General features: G+C 39.9%; 1 protein-coding gene and 1 long non-coding RNA gene across 3 annotated transcripts in view; both read right to left on the bottom strand.

The window, feature by feature from the left end:
• MTUS2 (microtubule associated scaffold protein 2) overlaps window positions 1–23,420 on the bottom strand; it is a 563,429-nt gene that overhangs the window by 213,721 nt on the left and 326,288 nt on the right. The gene's annotated exons all lie outside the window — the stretch shown is intronic.
• Window positions 15,847–20,650, bottom strand: LOC128313501 (uncharacterized). Its single transcript, XR_008294318.1, has 2 exons — window positions 19,314–20,650; window positions 15,847–19,074 (listed from the first exon to the last, which is right to left on the bottom strand). It is a non-coding gene; the product is annotated as an uncharacterized LOC128313501 (long non-coding RNA).

The following is a 23,420-nucleotide window of genomic DNA, read 5'->3' as shown; positions in this document are numbered from 1 at the left end:
AGATTGCTGGGGGAAAGGGTACATATATTTTCAATGTTAACAGATATTGCCAAATTGCCGGCCAGAAAGGCTGTAACAGTTTACAAAGGTAACAGTATAATTCTATTAATCTAAAACTGGATTTGTTTTGGAATAAAATGCAAAATTGACATTATTTTTCGGAAAACATATAAGCCTTCAATGAACCATGGCATGGGACTTTGAGCCACCCGCACCACAGTATTCCCTAGGGAGTAGGTTTTCTCTTCTCTGACGAGTTTGAGAAGTCCCAGATTACACGATCAAAACCACACTTTAACCGGCAGGAGTTGTACTTAACTCTGGTTTTGGTGGAGTGTACAACAGAAAAGCCTGACACCATTCCCTTCCAAGGATAAAGTAACTTCTCTCTCGGAGGTATTAAAGTAGTCGCAGCCCTGCCTGTCATTGTATCCTCCTGTTTTTCACAGAAGGGAAGAATCTTGTGCCCACGTAGCACAAGAGAGTCCTCAAACTCTCCTGAGCATGATGGAGAGGAAGCTGTCGAGAAACAAGTTCAGGATTGGATACTTAGTTCCTCTGTGGCTGGAAGAGAAGTCAAAGGGCTCAGGTCTCTTGCTGCAGCTCCAGGAAATAGGGCCACAGGTCACCTGTCCCTAACAGCACAGATATATCCACTGTGAAAAGGAGACGGTCAACAGACATTCAACCCCCCCAACCGTCAGCAGATCTCTCTCACCGTTTCATGACGTAATGGGGATTTTTCTACTTGGGACGGAGCCACCTCTGTTACCTCCAGATTAGGGTCTGAGGCACAAGTGAGGAGCAAAGAGGACTCAGGAATCCTGCTATCGTTCTAAAACCTGTAAGTTCTCTCCTTGAAAGCATTCTAAGATCCAACATCATTCCATACAATGCCTTCGTTTTACCATTTAGGTAAATCTTTAGAAGTCACAACACTTAAAAAAAATAATAAAAGTCACAAAGCTTATCTGTGTGGTTGGTGATTATCTCCATATATTCAAATGACTTTCTTAGGCTATTCAAAGTCATAGAGAAATCCCTTTTCCTCAGCAAAGATTTTAACATCAAAGAGGCTTCAGGTGTAAATAAAGGCAATTCAAGTTTTTAAGAATTTGCTTCCGCATTCTATGACTCCTGAGGATCCCTACTGGATTCTACAGTCTTGAAAGAAGCTTTGGAGAAAAAAATAATTAATGTTTATTTCAGGCTTAAAATTTAAGAACATTAAAGAAAAAGAATGTAGATCCTGTTTGGGGAATTCAAATGGAGCTTTCTTGAAGTTACCAAGCGATGGTGGCCTTCAACAGTGTGTCCAGTGCTCAGAATTCTTCATATAAAAAAGCTTTGATATTTTAATATTTAAAACCTAATGCTGTCATCTTCTCTCCATGGCATAAATGAGAACATGAAAAACCACTTAAGAAGTTTAGCGGTTAAATTCAGCCATAATGTCAAATATTATTCGGCAGAACCCGTAATGGATTATCTCCAAGTACTTCTCATCTTTTAAACGTGCAACTTTTTATTTGAGCTAAAAATGAACATAAATCTGAAAGATCTTTGAAGAATCTGTAATGTTATCTTTTTAATCTGAGAGGGACTGTTTCATTAGCATTTTCTGAGATAGCATGACATGATGATGGAGACACAGGCTAATATTAACTCGGCGAAACACTGGAAAAGTACAGCCAGCAATAACCTAAGACTTACTATGGCATTCGGGGAGACACAGCCTTAATTCTAAAGGACATACCAATTCCAGGTTGATTTCTATTGTTACACTAGAATCGTGGAGTAATAAATACAGAGAGTTTATTAAAGAGAACAATTTCTTATTTACTCAGACTGTTCATGTACTGCTAAAAACAATTACCCAGAATATAGGACATCCCAGATATTAATTATTCTTAATTATAAATGTTATATTATCATTCTTGTTCCAAAAGGTAAACCAGGTATTTTAGCCATAGGAAGTATTCTCTCAATCAGCGAATGAACACGGTGATAACTTATGACCAGCACAGCGGTTAGACTTTCTGACATCACCTTACCTAAACTGGTAAAAACATTTTGATGCTAATTTGGTAAGACAAGAGAACTAAAGAGAATTCATTTCAGTTATTTAAATCCTGTCACTGATGTCCGTGCCTTATGGCCCAGATAAACTATTCAGATGTCTCTTTCTAATCATGTTTCCTGAATTAATCTTTCAGCTGGTGGATCATGATATGATTCACTGAAAGAATGCCACCCTCAATTCTATGCTCATAAAGACAGACGGGAGCAGGGGTTGAAAGGTACAAAATTGTACTGTTGTGATAGACAAATGTTAGGATAACACCACACAACTTTGAAAATTATTATTATTTTTTAAAATCAGGTCTGAGGACTAGTCAAGAAGGCAAAATATGATCACAGTTTGATGTCTATCCTCTGTTCCAAACATATGCCAATGGCGGATTTCAAATAGAATAAATAAATAGAAGTAACAGTGGTCCATCAGAGGAGAATCTGGCCTTGCAAAGAACGCGGAACAAACCTGCTGCTCCCTGGAGACCTAGAGAAGTTGGAGGAAGCAGACGCAGCCTGATGACCAGGAACCACAGCAGCCCTCTTACCTCCCACTACGTCCTGGTATGATGATTGGGTCAGAGATAATATTATCATGGCACAGGGGCCCACGTCACCCGTGCAAACCTTGTTCTGCACTGGAGAATCCAGAGTTTGGCAGACACAACCATAAAGGGGGAAGGCAAACATGGTAGAAAAAAGTAAAACCACAGCAACAATTAAATGAGTTGTAAACCAAAGCTGCAAAACACAGTAACACATTTGACGCTAAGAAAGACAGCCGATCAAATCTACATGAATTTACTGTGAATGAATTCATTTTATGGTCTAGTCTGACAAAGATTTAAAATGAGTACGTTCAAGGGCACCTGGGTGGCCCAGTTGGTTGAGTGTCTGACTTTTGCTCAGGTTGTGATCTCGTGGTTTGTGGGTTCTATCTCCACATCGGGCTCTCTACTATCGGTCTAGAACCCGCTTTGGATCCTCTGTCCCCCTCTCTCTGCCCCTCCCCCATCTGTGCTCACTCTCTCTCTCTCAAAAATAAACATTAAAAAAATAATAGGGGCGCCTGGGTGGCTCAGTTGGTTAAGTGTCTGACTTTGGCTCAGGTCATGATCTTGCAGTTCGTGGGTTTGAGCCCCGCTTCGGGCTCTGTGCTGACGGCTCAGAGCCTGGAGCCTGCTTCAGATTCTGTGTCTCCTCCTCTCTCTCTTCCTCCCCCATTCATGCTCTGTCTCTCTCTGTCTCTTAAAAATAAATAAAAGTTTAAAAAAATTTAAAAAAATAAAATGAGTATGTTCAGAGAAATAAGTTAAAGCATATCCATTAAAAAAATAAACAATAACAAGACATCATGGACTAAAAGGAGGCAAAAATGAAACAACATACAGATACAGAAGAGAACTAACTGGAATTTTTAGAAATGGAAAATTTATTCATTTAAATAAATAAATCCAGTACAGGTGGGATTAACTCTAGTCTGGACAGTGGAAGTGAGATCTGGTGAATTAGAAGAGTTCTGAGGAATTCACCACAGTGAAAAAGACAAAGAGGTAAAAAGGATAGTTAAGCAACCTGAAAGAGATGAAACATAGGAGAAATATTTGAAGAAATAGCAGCTGGGAAATGTTAAGTCACCCTAGACTAAATCATATAAAGGATCTGAAGGATCTTTTTGAAGCGAATTACAAAATGCTACTGAGAGACACCAAAGTATATTTGAATATAGGAAACGATATACCATATTCATGGAAAAGAAACTTAATACCATAAACACCAGTTCTCCCAAATCATTCTATTAACTGGAAGAATAATTATGATAAAAATCCTAATAGTTTTATTGTTTAGCTGAACAAGTTAATCCTGGAAATCACGAAACAAACAAAGATCTAAGCACAGGCAAATGATAGTCAAGAAAAAAGAGTGAAAGAAATTTCCTTGCCATCTCTCAAAACTTAGCGTAGAGCTATAGTAATTAAGACAGTGTGGTATTAGACACAGACAAATGGAATGCAGCCAGGTAGAGGCTCAGAAACAATCCTACACACATGTAAAAAGCAATGACATGGTGGTGAACCATGGGCATGTGAAAAGACAGACTACTTAATAAATTGTTCCTGGACCACTGGCTATTTCTAAAAAGGAAAAGGAACGAGACCTCTGCCTCACCAATTGATAAGTTGCAGGAGAAACAAAAACTATAATATGAAAAGTGAAACTTCAAACTTTATAGAAAAACATACTGGGGGAAAAAAAAAAAGCATGCATGGCCAGAGAAGAATTTCTAAAGAAACACAAAAATCACAGGCCACAGAGGAAAAGTTTGATAAATTTGATTAAAATTAAAATTAAAAACTTCTATCCAAAAAGACACCATAAGTACATTTAAAACATATTTGATATCCATACAACCAACATAGGATTAGCAATCAGAATATATAAAGAAGCCTAAAGTGAGAAAGAAAAAGACAAAACCTGAATAGAAAAATGGGAAGCATACAAATGATCAATTTATAGAAGAAATCCTAATCACAAAAACTATATATGAAAAAGATGCTCACACGGAGTAATAACCAGAAAAATGAAAATTGAAACAAGACACTATTTGCCCTCAGTTGGCAAAAACAGAAAAATCTAACAATAGCAACTATCGGCAAAAATGGGGAACAAACTGCTTATCCAGTGCTAGGAAATGTCAATGGACTGGAACATCCCTTTGAATGGCATTTGGCCATAGCTGGTTGAAAGAAGACCTATGTATGTATCCCCCCTCCTGATCTAGAGATTGTATCCTTTTTTTCTTAACAAGTGGTTCTCATCTGAACCATGAAACAGAAAATAATTTGCAGGATTATTTTCTCAAATCTCCCAAGGATGCTGCATAACTAGCACCATTATTTTTTTTTTAATTTTTTTAATGTTTATTTATTTTTGAGAGAGAGAGAGAGAGACAGAGAGAGAGTGCAAGGGAAGGGCAGAGAGAGAGGGAGACACAAACTCCGAAGCAGGCTCCAGGCTCTGAGCTGTCAGCACAGAGCCCGACACGGGGCTCGAACACACTGTGAGATCACGACCTGAGCCGAAGTCAGATGCGTAACCGACTGAACCACCCAGGCGTCCTTAACTAGCACCATTCTTGATGCACAAGTGAGAAGCTAATTCATATATATAATGGGTGACATGGGGCATTAAGACTAATTCTCCAGGAAACCCTGGGTGAGACAGGCTTTGAAGGATGCTCACATCGCCCTTGCTGGAAACAGTCTACATGAAATCAACTATGTGTCCATCAGCAGGAGAATGGATATACATCTGGTAGTGTACATCAGGAAATGTGCAATAGTCACCAGGAAAAACTCAAGCTCTATATGGATATGGATAAAATAATAGAGAAATTTTTAAAAGCAAGTTACGAAAATTACATTTAGTCTGATACTGTTGGTGTAAAAGTTTGAGGTATGTTAAAAATATATACATTTTAAGAATAGGTACAGATAAGTGTAGCAAAATATAAAACACATGTGAGGGAATGATAAGCAGCAAATTCACGATGGGAGAGACTGGGGCTGACGAGATTTTCACAGGAAAATTGAGCTGAACTAAGATGTTTCGTCTCCTTAAAAATCAAATTATGGAAAATATTAATACCTCCTCAACTGTTTCAGTTGGAACATGGGTGTTTGTGTTATTTTCTATACTTTTCCGCATGTTTAAGACAGCTCTTACTTCACCGGGCTGGGGCGGGGGTTGGGGGCGGGAACAGACTGTAAAGAAATCCACAAGACGCCGGTCTTCACATTTTCTGATCTGTAACAGCACAGTAGTTTGGTTTGTGTTATGTCACCTTGATTATTTTGACCGCCTCTAGGATTCTGTGCTTGTACCTCTCAAATTCATCTTCCTCCCTTCCTTGCGGCCAGAGTGATCTCTTTAAAATGTAAATCTGCTCACACAGGTCGGCCTGTAGAGGCACCACCGTCAGGATCCACGGCAAGCATGCAGGCCTTGAATACAGCCCAGGAATCTTGTCCAGCCTGATCTCCAAGGTTCCCCCTCATGTGAAGCTTCCAAAATGTCCATTTCTCTTAGTGCCTTTGAACACATCACATTGTCGTGCTATTGTCCTTTTTGCTTTAGGCTGTTTCCCCTCCTGAAACATGGCTCAGACTTTGCCTTCACAAGGATGAACTGCTTGACTGGTTCAGGCTGGGTTGGGTGCCCTCCTCCAGCCTCCATGGAGCCTTCGACATTCCTGTATGTCGGAATTTTCCACCGTAAGTGTCTTTCAACACCAATCTGAAGGACTCTTACTGGCTACTGTCAAGTCTTGAGACTTCTACAATGCCTGGCCCAGAATTGGGCCATTCAACTGAATTATCCAGTCGACTGAACTGAATGGTATTAATAGAATTTCCATAGTTAGAATGCTGGAAATGATCCCTTTCCAATGTTCCTAAAATTGACTCAGTCTCCCGAAAGAGCTAATCCTGGAAGAAAATGTGGAACGTGTTGTCTGATTACCTCCTCTCTTCCAGCTCTTCCCCGTGGCTCTTTCCACCCCTTCCCCTCACCCCTGGTGTGCCCAACTGCCATTCTCTTACCTTTCAGTTTACCATACCTCCTTTCATTCACTCTGGGCCTAACATAATAAGCTTAAACTGTAGAGTGCTGTTCCCAGACATACTGTAGGCAGCCTGACGATAGCCACAGAGATAATGCACCAGTTTGGGTTTAAAAATAAAAGACTGAAATGTCAAGTGATGCGTGGGAAATGTGACACGCTTAGCATTTTTACCTAGCAGGTGTCATACCCTGAACAGTCACACACCTATTCTTCTGTCTACTTACTAAGCCAGACCTTTTCCAAAACAAACGTCTCACTAAATCTCAAACGTCTCAGAAAATCGGACCAAAATATTTAAGACCTAGATGAAGTTTATGAGCACACACACGAACTGTAATTACTTAATTTGACTGATTTACTACTCAGGAAACTTCGCCCAAGTACCACCAATGCTATAATAAAATATTTCGGCACAAAGCAAATTTGAGATTTATGACATCCTTATGGACTTCTTTGCTATTAACATCTCCTTCCAGCTTATTTACCACTTGGGAAATAACTCACTGCATTATACGCACCACCCCACTGACAAATACGTTTTTATAGGTTGCATGAAACGTCTTATTCTCATTGTACTGGGGCCTTCACTACGTTAAAGGAGAAGATATAGAAATCGATGATTATGTAATTTTGTAGTCATTGCCAGCTAGTAAACAACCATAGCCATTCAGAAAACTCAGAGAAGGCACTCAGGGAAAATATACCCTGGGGTATTTATCTTTCTTTCTAGGTCTGAATATGAAGGCTCTTGTGAGCAGGGAATGATGGGTTGACAATTAGCTCCATCTCCAGAATTTCCCAGGACTGTCATCTGGTGAGAAGTATGGGGGTTCAATGCCAGCTTGGTCCAGCTGTGGCCTCTTGGGCATAGCAGCCCAGGCACCCCATAACCCCAGCTCATCATTTGTACTTTGGGTAGCCCACCCTCACAAGCACTGCAAAAGAGCTTCCAGAAGCATAGAGAACACAAACATAGATCCTAGCTGCCAAGATATCAAAATCTCAGTTATGCTGCTACCCAGGGGACAGTCTTTAATTATCACCTTTCTACCTTAACAACTACTGCTCATCACTGTTTGTATACCTGTAATTCTCTTCCTTCCTAAATCAGAGTTCCCTGTGAGCCAATCATGCAAAAAGAGAAAGAAAGAGAGAAAGAAAGAGAAGAAGAAAGAGGAAGAAAGAAAGGAAGAAAGAGAAAGAGAAAGAAAGGAAGGAAGAAAAAAAGAAAGAAAGAAAGAAAGAAAGAAAGAAAGAAAGAAAGAGAAAGAAGGAAAGAGAAAGAAAGAAAGGAAGGAAGGAAGAAAGGGAGGAAGAAAGGCAGGCACATTTATATATTGGAAATGCTAGCAGCAGCTATGTAATGTAAAGCCACCAAGGCACTGAGATTCTTCGGACATTTTCCCATTTTCTATAGCTTATAGTTGTCTAAACAGTTGCCCACAAACTCCAACTGGATTTCTCAACAACAGCATGGCTAATAAAGAACATAACGAGGGCAAGCTGAAGCAGTCTAAAATTCTGCAAGGCACATCCTTCACAGGTCACACCTGGGACCACACCCTTCTGGGCTTCCCCACATCCAGCTGTATGGTAACCGTAGGGCACAGGATTCCCAGCCAGCTCTGCATCAATAAAGCACACCTATGTTGGTAGGCTGGCAGCAAGGTATCTTCTGGGGTAAATCATTTGAATGTGGTTGTTCTTATTAAAAGGGAAGAATGCAGAGTGACCCAAGTCCACTACGGTGATGATGTAGGTCACAGTAAATGCCCACAAGGCCAACCAGTAGTCAAGGTTTCGCAGTCCAGAAATGCCTGGAAAGCAGCCCTTTGTTGACCGATTGCCACAATACGGTCACCCTGGAATGACGATATGCTAAGTTATATACACGAAATGCTCTGGACTAAGAATGACAGCGTGGAGGCAATTAGGAAAAACTGTGAAAGCAAGACATTTCTCCCCAGGCGACACCAAACTGCTGCACCAGAAGCTACAGCGGTGCTGTTCCCTGTGCTCAGCTGCGCCTACCACCTTAGGCCCTCAGGCCCCTGAGCTCTCCCAGGAGTCACGGCCGTGGCCACAGTGAGGCCAAACCAAGTTCAAGACAGGCAAGTTCCCCAACCAACTCTTTGGCACAGGGCTGCGCAAGGGCAGCAGAGCAAGTGGACCACGGATTCTGGAACTGGGTGAGCTACATTTGAATCCCAGCTCCATGGCTTCCTAGCTTGATGCACCCAACAGGTTACTTTCGCTTTCTTTGCCTCAGTTTTTCCATGCAATTAATGGGGTTCAATAGTGTGTAACCTCTGGGTGGCACAGGGACTGAATGAATATGTGAAAAGCACTTGGTATTATAAGTGCCATATAAATGTCAGCTATCACTAGGTTCTTTTTCTTCTTACTAGAGCATATTAGAGAAGAGAAAACAGGTAGACCCTCTGAGGTCTTGGCACTGAAGAAACTTTCTCCTCCCCGCTCCATAAGCCTGACCGCCTAGGGTCCACTTCAGCTGTGAAATGGAGCTTCCCAACTTAACTCAAAGGGCAATGAATTATGGCTTAAGTAAAAAAAACAAGCAAAAAGACATGTGGTTGGGCTACATAAAGGAGAGAAAGGTTAGTAAAAAATTGGCAAGTTAAATAATTAGAGGTGAAACATCTCTTCTTTTTTTTTTTTTTTTTTTTTTCCTCCAGTGACTTTTCTTTTTAACTGTCTTCCTTGCCTGGGCTAGAGAAAATTATTCTCATCCTAGGTGGATATTACCAGCTTTAATGGCTTAACTAAAACAAGAATAGCTTTATAGCCTTAATATTATGAGAAGAACATGGAGAGCTGTTATGATAGTTTAACACATGGGAGCAGGTCTATGATGTGATATAAATATTAGAAATCATAATGGTCTCTTTCCTGAGGAACAAAAAAGATCTCCATAATAAAAATTTTTTTTTACTTTTGGTTTTCTATCCTCTGAAGAAATTTCTCAAAGTTCCCCCAAATGAATTCCGGAATCTAATGTTTGTGAAAGTCCTGAACATTCTTTCCCATTATCCTGCCCTATGTGCCACACCTTCTAGAAATGAGATAAACACATGATTTACAGACGCAGCCCAGCAGCCAGGCTTGTGTGAGGGTCCCTGGGGACCCTCTGCACAGTGACCCCCTCCCTCCTCCCATTTCCTGGTGAGATCCTGAGTTCCAGCCTGCTGGACACGGAGGTGCTTCCCCAGGGTCAGAGCTGACCTGCCTCTTATCTGGCCACTGGTGCTTCTCAATCTAATGTTTTCTGACTTCCAGAATCTACACATGGTCCCTTTACCCCTATGGTGCCTTTGTAGGGGGATCGAGGGATTTCAGGCCTGAGCAAGGAGAAAGATACGACCACTAGGTGGGAGTAGCACACACGTGTCACTGGATGATGTTCCGACAGGCTTGTGTGCAGGGCAAGTGTCTCAGCACAACCGTCCAGAGGCCGTTGCACAGGGTTGCTATGCGGAAGGGAAAGAAGACAGGCAAGCTCCTCCGGGAGAGAGGGATGGGAGAGGGTCCTTGTGTGAGGGCGCGGAGGGGCGGTGGCCGTTTGGAGTCCTTACTGCCCATGGCTTTTCTGTGGCTTGTAGGTGTTGGGTACAATTTTGCAGGGTATGCCAAGCAGGCAGGCTCTGAATGGCTAAAAGTCTGCTTATCTGGGTTATGTTTAAAACAATTAGATGTGGGGGCACCTGGGGGGGGTGCTCAGTCGGTTGAGCGTCTGACCCTTGATTTCAGTCAGGTCATGATCTCAGGGTCGTGGGATTGAGCCCCGCATCTGGCTTTGCGCTGAACATGGAGCCTGCAGAAGATTCTTTCTCTCTCTCTGCCCCTCTCCCCTGCTCATGCTCGCTGACTCTCTCAAATAAGAAATAACAATATAATACAAAAAATTTGATGTGTAAAAATTTAAGTTCGGTGGTGTCGGCCTGCTGTGAAGAAATAAATAGCCTAGGGTATATATCCCAAGGCCATTTTTGGCTCATCTTCCTGGCTAGTATAATTTATACTGAATGGCTAAGTCATTTAACCTAGAGACTTATTGGCTATTTCTGATTCTTTGGCCTTCATCACTTATTCCTCTGATTAAAGCCTTAGCCTCCATGTCTGAAAAGCCTATTTATTACCTATTAGTGTTTATTCCGCTTGTTCTTGATGCCTTGACGTTGACTGGAGTCCTAGAGAAGATACATGAGAAGCATCTGAGTTGCCCGATAAAAATGGGGTTTCCTGGACCCCAGCTGCCCTACCAAATCTGTATTCTTGCGAGGCGATAATCAGTAATTGGTAATTTTTTAAAGTTCTCCAGGTCTGATGGGAAGTCAGATTGGACGCCAAGATTCAAAAAGCCTCTTTGGGGAAATGAAAGATGTGACCTCTGCCCTGAAGAAATTTTCTTATTGTTTCATTGAAACAAGACAAATGCACTTCGGGAACAGGAGTGAAAGGTTCAGGCAATGGAAAATCATGAATAAAGCCAGAGAAGTCAGCACAGACTACCCATGGGGTAATGAGGAAAGGGCCATAACCTCTATCAGAGGTGTATATTGGGGGGCGATGAGATGCGCAGGTTGGATAAGTAGGCTGGGCCGGAGTCATATTATAAAGAGTCAGTCAGAAATATAAAGCCACTCACCATGACCAGCAGGTGCACAGAAATGAAACGAAAGACATGCTGAAGCTGTGGATTAGAAGAGGTGTTTTTCTTTTTCGTGTGAAATCTATAGTTTTACGATACTGTACATTTTAAAGAAAAATAAACAAAATACCTATACAACCAATGTGCTATGTGTATGATTATAGACCATATCTGAAATATTAGAGGTACCTGTGGAAGAAGCAAGCACATTGTTCAGTACTTGAAATGTGGCTACTCCAAGTGGAGATGTGCTACGCGAGGAAAATATGAAAACAATAACATACAGTGTCATATGAGTTTTATATTGAGGACATGTCAAAATGGTAATATTTTAGATCTACTGAACTCAATACAATGTATTGTTAAATTAACTGCACCTGTTCCTTTTTACTTTTGTTTTTAACGTGACTACCAGAAAATTAAAAGTTATATATGTGTGACACACATATTTCTACCAGGAGGTGCTGTCCTAGAAGTTCCCTGTCTTGATTCTGTGCCACCCCTGAGTATACTGAAAATTTTCTACTGAAACGTCTTTCAGATGGTAAGACTCTAAAGTCATAATGAGATGTTGTGGTAGTAATTTTGGCTCGTGTGGTCCTTCCCTCTGGATATTTAAGAAAGTTGAGGCATGAGTACTTGTTCCATCCACATCATTACTGAGTGATGCATTTGTAATAATTACAGGACTTGGAAGCATCCTATGTTCCCAGGAGATATTAGGATTATCCTCTTCCCACATGACCAGAATTCAAAACATACGCAATTTAAAAATGTCCATTACTGGGGTGCCTGGGTGGCTCAGTCGGTGGAGTGTCCGACTTCGGCTCGGGTCATGATCTCACAGTCTGTGAGTTCGAGCCCCGTGTCGGGCTCTGTGCTGACAGCTCAGAGCCCGGGGCCTGTTTCGGATTCTGTGTCTCCCTCTCTCTCTGCCCCTCCCCTGTTCCTGCTCTGTCTCTCTCTGTCTCAAAAATAAATAAATGTTAAAAAAAAATTAAAAAAATAAAAAAATAAATAAAAAATAAAAATGTCCATCACTGCTATTTGGTGAATGCAAGTAAGAATGTTTATCTTTTGGGGTGCCCGGGTGGCTTAGTCAGTTGAGAGCTCTTGATTTCGGCTCAAGTCATGATCTCATGGTCATGAGATTGAACCCTGCTTCAGTCACACTCAGCATGGAGCCTGCTTAAGATTCTCTTTCTCCCTCTCCCCCTTTCCTGTTGGCTTGCTCACTCTCTCCCACTCTCTCTCTCTCTCTCTCTCAAAAAAAGTTTATCTTTTAATATCTAGCAGCCAACTGGGAGGTGTTTTTCCTTTAAAACAAAGCTCTATAGGACTTATTATCAGTTTATATCTTAACAAATCATTGTTTGCTTGACTCCTTCATTATTTTGCTTTTTCATCCTTGCTGCAAAAGATTTTTAAAACATCACACTGAGCAAATGAAAAGTTCTCTCACTTTCTCAGAGTAATAGAATCAGCTTTCTCACCTTTCACTGCTTTGTTTAGTTGAGGATATTACTATTAAAGACAAAGCACTTAATTCCAACTTCGTGCACTATTCTCAAGACTTGTGGTCAAACGTTAACCTGGGGTTTAAATAGAAGCGTTATATTATCTGGAGGATAGATGTCCTGAAATTCTTTTCCTTATATGATTATATACCACCTGTCCTTCATCCAGTAGAGTAAGGAATTGCATTGTTATAGATACCTACATACAATGAGTATTTAATTCTCTCTGAACAAAGTATATTACGTAGTCAAAATATCAACAAAGAAGACATTCCAACAACAAAAAAGGGGAATAATCGTATCTTACGTTGGCAGGATACATCAATTACTTCGAATATTTCACCTCTTCAAAACCTACGAGGTTTGTAATCTAATTTTATTGACGAAGAATTGACTTGCTCAAGGAAAAGGAAATAAACACTTGTTGAAGTGGAGTAAGCACTTTCATAAAATTATTTTGTTTAATCATATCTAATTCCAACAGCTTTGAGACAGGTGCGACTGCCAATTTCTAGTTGACAATACAGAATCTCAGATGGCTACGTAACTTGTCAACAGCCACATAATGGTGAAGAAGAAATTACAGATATCAACTCAATTCTCTTTGTTCCAAATCCAGTGCTATTCCCACTGTAATGAAACTGAATACATACAAGAATTACATTAACTCTTTTAAGTACAATAAAACTACTGTGAAAAGGAAAGTAGTCAAAAGTAGAAGATAGAAATGAACCAATTGGGAAATGAATCTATATATGCATATCAGGGTCTTTAAAACCTCTTTTTTGACGGAGAGCAGTAAGATTATTTATTCGGTGACTCAATGGTTCCAAAGGAATAAAATGATAAGAAAAAAAGAAACAGATGTAGCAGAAAAGCATAACGAAGAAAAACGTATAATAAAACCTTGGAGGGTTATCAATACATTCAAAACAGGACATATAGAAAGGGGGACCATTTCTGTTCCAATTTGTTATAATCCAAATGGGAATTATACCAAACAGGGTTCAGATGTCAAATGCAATCTTGAAATGGGGTAGAAGGCGGGTTAAGTTCTAGTTTCTTCCAGTTATTAGCAAGTCCATCATTAATGATTTTAGGGGAAAAAACTTTCAACACGGATTTTTAATCTTTATACAACCAGGTCTAGAAACGGAACTAAATTCAATCAATTTTGGTAACAGGTAAAGCAATCTGTAATGGGAACTAAAGTATCTTTATGGAAATGTGTTTCTGAAGTTGTGGTATGAAGATGGCCAGAAATGAAGAAGCCTGCGTATAATACTATAATACAGCTGACATTCATTTAGCAATAAGCATGGGCCAGTCCCTATAACAATAGCATTATAAACGTCTTATTTAACGCTCAATGCAGTTTTCTTTCTAGGAATTTGTCCTTTTCATCGACATTACCTAATTCCTGATATACAATTGGTTACAGTATGCCCTTATAATCCTATTTTATTTCTCTGAGGTTGGTAGTAATGTTCCTCCCTTCTTTCAAATCAGATTTTAGTAACTTGAGTCTTCTCTCTTTTTTTCCCCTTGTTTGCCAATTTTGTTGATTTTTTTTCGAAGAATCCACTTTTGGTTTAACTGACTTTATTGTTTTTTTTCTGTTCTCTGTTTCATTTACTTTGTCACGGAGGCTTAATTATTTTTTTATTTTTAATTTTTTTAATGCTTTGTGTTTTTGTCCGCTCTTCTTTTCTTAACTTCTAAGCACAGAAGATTATAGGTTTGAGATTTTTCTCATATGTTAATAGAAGCACCCACAGCTACAAATTTCCCTCTAAGCACGCTTTAGCTGTATTCTATAAGTTCTGGCATGTTTTCATTTCTATTCATCACAAAGTCTTTTCTAATTTTCCCCTTGTGATTCTTTTTTAACTCATCGGTTATTTACAGGTGTTTTTTTTTTTAATTCCTCAAATTTCTTTCAGTTACTTATCCTAATTTTATTCCCTTATAACTGAATAAAATGCTTTGTATTAATTTCATAACTAAATGTTAAATCCATTTTTTAAATGTTTACTTGAGAGAGAGAGAGGTGGGGGGAGGGGCAGAGAGAGAGGGAGAGCAAGCATCCCACGCAGGCTCCACACTATCAGCACAGAGCTTAATGTAGGGCTCAAAACCCAGGAATCGTGAGATTATGACCTAAGCTGAAATCAAGAGTTGGACACTTAACTGAATGAGCCACACAGGTGTCCCCATTGAGGCTTGTTTTATAGTTGAACATATGGTATGTCCTGAAGAATGTTCCATGTACCTTTGGGGAAAAAATACGTTCTTCTACTGTTTAGGACAGTGTCCTACAGAGTTCTATTAGGTCTAGCAGACTTCCAGTGTTATCAAAAGTTTTCCATTTCCTTATTGATCTGCTCTCCAGGGGCTCCATCGATTATTCCAAGTTGAGTATTGAAACTTTCAACTATTCTTGTTCAATTCTCTATTTCTCTCTTCAATTTTGTCAGTCGTGGTTCCATGCATTTCAGGGCTCAAGTCATTTGGTGCACATATGTTTATAAACTGCTATACATTCTCAATACGTTGACCTTTTTATCATTTTATTCTTCTTTCTCTCTAGTAACAATTTTTTACCTTAAAATCTATTTTGTCTGATATTAGTACAGACACTCCAGTTCTCTTTTAGTATAGTTTGTTTGTATAGCATACCTTTTTCTATCCTTTTATTTTCATCTGTTTGTGCCTAGGTTAAATCTAAAGTCTCTTGTAGATGGCATATAGTTGGATCATGTTTTGTTTTTGTTTTAAAGTTTCTTTTATTTATTTTAAGAGGCGGGGGGGGGGGGTGCGGGGAGAGGGAGAATCCCAAGCAGGCTCCACACTGTCAGCCCAGAGCCTGACACAGGGCTCCAGCCCATGAACTGCGAGATCATGACCTGAGCTGAAACCAAGAGTCAGACACTTAACTGACCAGGCTTCCCAGGGACCCCCGTTTTTTTTGTTTGTTTTGTTTTAATCCAGTGTTCATTTCTCTGCCTTTTAATTAGGGTGTATAATTAATTTACATTTATTGTGATTATTGATAAGGCAGAATTCATCTTTGCTGTTACTATTCGTTTTCTATATTTTTATGTCCTCTTTATTCCTCTCTTCATAATTGACTGCTCTCTTTTGTGTTAAATAGGTATTTTCCGGTTTACAATATTAATTGCCTTATTATTTCTTTTACTAAAGGTTTTTTTTAGTTTTGTGGGGAAGATGTATAATAGTGACAAATTCAGTTTTTATCAATGTGGCAATATTTAATTTCTCCTTTATTATTGAAGAATAGATCTGCTGGATATAGAATTTTGGTTTATAACTTTTTATTGGAGAACGTTGACTATTTCACCCACTGCCTTCTAGCTTCCATGGTTTTTGATGAGAAATAAGCTGTTAATATATCTAGGATCCCTTGAATTTGTAATGAATTGCTTCTCTTCTCAAGATTCTTTCTCTTTGGGTTTTGGCAATTTAATTATGATGCCATCTAGGATAATTCTCTGAGTTTATCCTATTTGGATTAGCGTTTGTTGAGTTTCCTTGGTGTACAGATTAATGCTTTGAATCAAATTTGGGAAGTTTTTAGCCATTGTTTCATTAAGTACTCTTTATCCTCTTTTTTTCTCCTCTCTTTCTGGGCTCCTATTATGTACATATCATTATGTCTGATGATGTCCCAAGGTCTGAGACTCTCCACTTTTCTTCAAGTTAGCGATTCTTCGACTTGCTCATATCTGGTCTTGAGCCCTTCTAGGGATTTTTTCATTTCCATTATTGTACTTTTCAGTTGTAGAATTTCTATTAAATTTTTTTATAATTGCTATCTCTTTTGATATTTTATATTTGGTCAAGGCATTTTTCTCATACTTTACTTATTTAGACATGGTTTCTTTTCATTCTTTAAGTGCCTCTAAAACATCTGCTTTAACGTCTTTGTCTAGTGCGTCCCATATATGGGCTTCCTCAGGGAGTTTCTACTGACTGCCTCCTCTCCGGTGCAACCCCCTCACACTGTGACTGGCCTTACTTTCCTCATTCTTTGTGTATCTCATTTTTTGTTGAAAACTGAACATCTTAAACGATGTAATTTGGCAAACTGGAAATCAGACCTTCCTCTTTCCCCAGGGTTTATTTTTGTTATGGTTTGTTTAGAGACTTTTCTGAGCAAATTCTGTAAAGTCTGTATTCATTGTCATGTGTAGCCACTGAAGTCTTTGATCTATCAGCTTAGCAGGTAGCTAATTATGGAACAGAGATTGCCTTCAATGCCTGAAACGAACAGGTCTCTCAGTCTGTGTGTTACTGGTGCATTTCTCAACTACTCAGCCAGGCAGTTTACACAGCTCCACCTTGGTCTCTACTTCCTGCTTGTCCAATGCCTCAAGCCTATCCAGAAGTGAGCACTTAGGGCCTCCGCAGATCTTCCTTGAGCATGTACACCACTCTGGGAAGATGCATACACCTAAATATGAGCATGGCCTTTTGGATTCCCAGAAACATATCAGAGCTTTTCAAAGCCCCTTATGCAAACGTCATTCCCCAACTTTGCTACTTTAAGCACTTTGGTTAGCCCACTGTTCGTGGGGCTGTTCTCGCCTAACTCAAAGAGTCACAATGCCTAACAACTGCCTTGGCCTGATTTCAATTAATGTCTCCAGGGGGGAAAAAAGCTACACTGGCAAGTTCTCAGTCAGGTCTTCCACAGAACTACCAGAGGGGTTAAATAATGACAATTCTCTGAAAATGCAGCTCTAAACAGCCTTGTTTTGCTCTCTCCAGTGTCTGTCAGGCTGCTAGGTTTTACCAAGCCTACAGCTGGGGGGGAGGAGATTGAAATAGAGCAAGTAAAAATGCCAGAAAATTCACTGTTCTTACTGAGATCTGGCTGTTTTTCTTGAATAAACACTCCCCAGATTGTTGTAAGCCTTTGGTCAATTTACATAATTCTGAACATGTGGACTGTGATCATTGTTGCCAGTGTTCTCATTGCATTTATGAAGGGGAATATTTTCAGTGATCACTCCTCTACTATTTTTGTTCACATTACCTGGTCGATTTTTCACAAAAGTACCAAAGCCATTCAATGGGAAAAGGAAAGCATTTCCAAATGTAACGATAAAGCAATCAACTGGACATTTCTTTAAAAAAAAAAAAACCCTTCATCCTTAATATCCACCATAGACAAAAATGAAGTAGCTGAAGAGTTTAAAATATAAAGTTTATAAAAGAAAACATTAGAGAATGCCTTTGCAATGGAAATGGCAGAGGTTTCTTAGACTTGATACAGAAAACAACCGAAAAAATAAAAAATATATATATTTCACTCAAAATTTTAAAATTCTGTCATCAAAAGACACTTGTTAGAAACTGAAGAGACAAACCACAGACTAGGAGACAATATTTATAAAACATTTATCTGACAGTTTGTTTCTAGAATGTATAAAGAACTCTTACAACTCAGTAGTAAACACAAACAGCCAAATAACAATGGAAAAATGTTTTGACCAGATATTTCACAAAAGAATATATACAGAAAGTCAACACACACAAGAAAAAGTGCTCCATTTTAGCCACCAAGGAAATGCACATTGAAACCAGAAGATAGGGGCACCTGGGTGGCTCAGTTGGTTGAGCATCTGACTCTTGATTTTGGCCTAGGTCATGATTCCAGGGTTGTGGGTTTGAGCCCCCTCTCTCTCTCCCTCTGCCTCTCTCCCCCACTCATGCTCACTCACTCTCAATAAATAAATAAATAAATAAGAAATAAATAAGATAAAACCACAGGATAATACCATAAACTCAGCAAAGTGGCCAACACTAAAAAGACTGACAATGACAAATGTTGGCAAGGGTCTGGAGCTACTAGAACTCTCATACAGCATCACTGTGAGTATACATGATAAAATGGCTGCAAAAAGTCTGGAGGTTTCTTCTAAAACTAAATATGCACCTATCTAGCAATTCAACTCTCATGGATTTACCCAAAAGAGATAAAAGCAAACGTCTACCAAAAGGTATTAATTAATCATTCACATTAAATAAACATCCTTAAAACCACTAAATTCTAATGCCCAAAGCAAGTGAACTAAGGACCTCTTGACCCAAGTCATTTGTTTGGGGATTATAAAGAGCAACACTTTGTCTAGAAGACCTATGGAGCATTGGCATTAAGAACCCACCTTTCTGGGGGCGCCTGGGTGGCTCAGTCAGTTAAGCATCAGACTTCGGCTCAGGTCATGATCTCATGGTCCGTGAGTTCGAGCCCCGCGTCGGGCTCTGTGCTGACAGCTCAGAGCCTGGAGCCTGTTTCAGATTCTGTGTTTCCCTCTCTCTCTGCCCCTCCCCTGTTCCTGCTCTGTCTCTCTCTGTCTCAAAAATAAACATTAAAAAAAAAAATAAAAAAAAAAAAAGAACCCACCTTTCTGCATTTACAGTCTGCTAACACCCAGGCTGGGGTCTGATGTGGTAATAATGGGTAGGCTCAGGGGTCCCCAGGAACTCAGGTGTGATATAGCACATGCAGTAGCCGGCCTCCCTTCCCTTCACACCATTCCAACCAGGTTGTCAGTTTAGTGGGTTCCTGAAGAAAATCACTTACACTTATCACCTGTGGAGATGATGGATTCATCTGTGGGGCCCCCTCTGCCAACTGCGACTGACAGGGGTACACAGGTAGTCATGAGGACCAAAGTGCAAATGTACTACTGTGACTGCTGGGCTGGTCAGGAGAATGAGGCTGTGGTAATCATGGCATCTAGGCCTCACTCTCTGATACCAGGTCTCCAAAGTTTTTGAAATGATGAAAGGGGATAGAATTGCCCTATTGTTTATTCCTGGAAGATTTTAACACCTTCTAGATCTGGCCTGTGAAAGTGCTGATTCAAAAGGGCACATGCACCCCACTATTTATAGCAGCATTTTCAACAATAGCCAAAGTATGGAAAGAGCCCAAATGTCCATCAACTGATGAATGGATAAAGAAGATGTGGGGTGTGTGTATACACACACACACACACACACACACACACACACACAATGGAATACTACTCGGCGATCAAAAAGAATGAACTCCTGCCATTTGCAATAATGTGGATGGAACTAGACTGTATTAGGCTAAACCAAATGTCAGCAAAAGATAAATATATGATCTCACTCATAAGTGGAATTTAAGAAACACAACAGATGAACACAGGGGAAGGGAAGGAAAAATAAAATAAAAACAGAGACAGAGGCAAACCATAGGGACTCTTAAGTACAGAGAATAAACTGAGGGTTGCTAGAAGGGAGGTGGGTGGAGGGATGGGCTAAATGGGTGACGGGCATTAAGGAGGGCACTTGTTGGGATGAGCACTGGGTATCACGTAAGTGATGAATCACTGGGTTCTACTCCTGAAACCAATACTATATTGTATGTTAATTAACTTGAATTTAAATAAATAAAATTTAAAAACAAACAACAAAGAAAAAAGAGGAGAGAGTACAGTTAGAGATAAGGTAAGGATTTTTCAAGGAGATACTAAAATGGGTAGACTTAAAAATCAAGTGGATAGGGGTGCCTGGGTGGCTCAGTCGGTTAAGCGTCCAACTTCGGCTCAGGTCATGATCTCACGGTCTGTGAGTTCGAGCCCCACGTCGGGCTCTGTGCTGACAGCTCAGAACCTGGAGCCTGCTTCAGATTCTGTGTCTCCCTCTCTCTCTGACCCTCCCCCGTTCATGCTCTGTCTCTCTCTGTCTCAAAAATAAATAAACATTAAAAAAAAATCCAGTGGATATATATAAGATCACTTTTCAATTAGGCTCTTAAGTCTTGTTATGAATATCTATGTAATAAAGGAGAACATGATTTATGGAAAGTTATACTGTTATCAGAAGACAGGGGCTTCAGTGTCAGAAGGCCTACCCTGAGACATCCCCTCTCCCAGAGCACTATCCTACTAACAGTAGCCAAATTTGATGTCATGTGACCAATCCTGCCTCCCTGTTCAGAATGAACTGGACCAGAGGTGGTGGCAATACTCAAGGAAGCCAGCCTAGAGGCTGGCCAGTGACTTGTAACCAGAACAAAATGACGAGTTGGGATAATCGGAAGCTTGAAGAAAATAGAAAATAGATGAGGAACCACTGTGTCAAAGCTGCAGATTTGTCTAAAGATATGAACATAAGCCCATGGATGCCCATGAAAGTCCAGTCTCTCAGGAAAAAGTGCAGGCACTTGGTTTCCAAAATGTGTGGTCTTAACTACTTAAGATCTGCCAAGGTAGGTCCGCAACTTAATTTGCTCTTAGTGAAACACAGCTTCTATCTTTGCTCTACATCCTACTTGTCTTTCGCTACCTTAGGGATGTTTGTTTCTTTATAAAACTTCTGTGTGGCAGTCAAAATCAATACTGTGTATATGTGTTCTGTGGCCTACTTTTTATGTGCTCGGAGGTCCCAGGGCTCAGTGGCCCACTAAGTGTGTGTTTCATGGAGGCGTATCATGATTAAGTGGAAAGATCGATCAGCCCTGGCAAAGTGGTTATGAAAAACTAGACTTCAAGGAATAACCTCTTTCTCCAATATTAAAGATGCATGAATTATTCAACCCCATTGAAGAAGGTTTTACAGAGAAGTATTCACAGTTATTACAAATCACTTTTCATTTTTAAGGAACATCTCCATTTGGAAACCAACCAAAGACAAAATAGTTAATCAGCCAAACTTAGGACTGAAAAAGCTTTTTTGTCACTAAACACATTTTATGTTCTGGTTTCTGGATAAAGTTTGTTCACCTCAAACGCCTACATGGTATTGATGCCCAAGAACACAGCAACTGTTACTAGTTTTTAAAGAGTTTATTTATAGCCCATCCATAAAATTTCTCCTCAGCCTGAGGGAAACAATCCCTACAGATATTTTTATATACCGAGTGACATAAACCAGAAAATCTGGAAGCCTAAAGAACTTGGTCAAAGATCATGGACACAAGTTTTAAGCAAGGTCATGCACACTGGAATCACACTGCAAATCGGCAAAGGAATTTTCAGATTTTCCAAATAAGAATAAAAAAATCACTAAATTTTGAGTTTGTTTTAAATTATTTAAAGAAGATATTTACATTCTGTGGTTTTCGTTTTTCTGGAAAAATCCTAAGGGTTGAGTACTCATAGCATCATTGTACAATATTTAGTTTGCTGAGAGTAGGGATAGGAATTTCAGAGCACCTAACTGAAACCCCCCCACCCCTCAGTCATTCAGATAGACGCCTTCCTTCTCTCCTCTAAGGAGGAACCCTCCATGGTTATTACCCTAGCTGCTGCTAAAAATTTCCAGTGTCACTGCCCCAAATCACATTCGTTGACAAAATGTAGGCCAGTAATTGATCTGTTGAAATCTTAACTCTCTTTATATACAGGTTGGCTCATTTCTTTTCAGTCCTAAACAACTACTTTGCATCATACTACACTAACCTATGCTCATCAATCCTTTGCGTGTGCTTAACGTGGAAATAATTTTTGACAGCAAGAAGAGGTTTCTTCCTAACTGTTCGAGTCTTTTCTTTTGGGGCCATCAATACCCATGTGTTATTTTTTCTTGTGAGCTTTGGCCTATGGTATAATGAACCAATACATGCACATACACTACAGAAGTTTCAGACCTTGTGAGTCAAGATTCTCAATCAATAGCATGGTTCTCTGTAAATAAACGGTGATGTAGGAAGCCAGAATCCACTTCTGTGACTGATACCCAATTTGTTTCAAGTCTGTTGCTCTTGCCTAATTGACCCAACCTCATTAAACCTTATTCCACAAGTACAACCTCCTGCCACATAGTCCTAAGAGGCTACCAGATTTTCTTACCATTATGTCAACGGTGATTTGGTCAACCAAAGTTCCCAGTCCATGGTGCTTCTCACATAGCAGGGAAAAGATAAAGCATTTGAGAGCCTTAAAATCCATACATATAAATTAGAATGTCTTAAATATATCTCCTACAGAGATAAGAAGTGATTTTTTTTTCCCATGACACCAGTGGTTCTCAACTAGAAATGATTTTGCCTTGCAGGGCAATGTCTGGAGATATTTTCCACTGTCAAACCTGGGGTAAAGGTAACACTAGCCCTTGGAGGGTGGAGGCTAGGGATATTGTTAACAATCCTACAATACACAGGGCAATGCCCCACAGCAATAGTCAATAGCACCAAGCTTTAGAAACCTTGCTTTTACACAATAATTTTCTAACTCTAGTTTTGCAATTCTTAGAATATCTGAGAGTTCAAGAATTTTTAGATGATATTTTATTTTATTATTTTTTTTAACGTTTATTTACTTTTGAGACAGAGAGAGACAGAGCATGAACGGGGGAGGGTCAGAGAGAGGGAGACACAGAATCTGAAACAGGCTCCAGGCTCTGAGCTGTCAGCACAGAGCCCGGCGCGGGGCTCGAACTCACGGTCCGTGAGATCATGACCTGAGCCGAAGTCGGCCGCTTAACCAACTGAGCCACCCAGGCACCTCTAGATGATTTTTTAAAAATTAATCACAAT

This window comes from Acinonyx jubatus, chromosome A1, assembly GCF_027475565.1.
Source record: "Acinonyx jubatus isolate Ajub_Pintada_27869175 chromosome A1, VMU_Ajub_asm_v1.0, whole genome shotgun sequence".
NCBI lineage: Eukaryota > Metazoa > Chordata > Mammalia > Carnivora > Felidae > Acinonyx > Acinonyx jubatus.
This window is presented reverse-complemented; position numbering and strand designations above follow the sequence as displayed.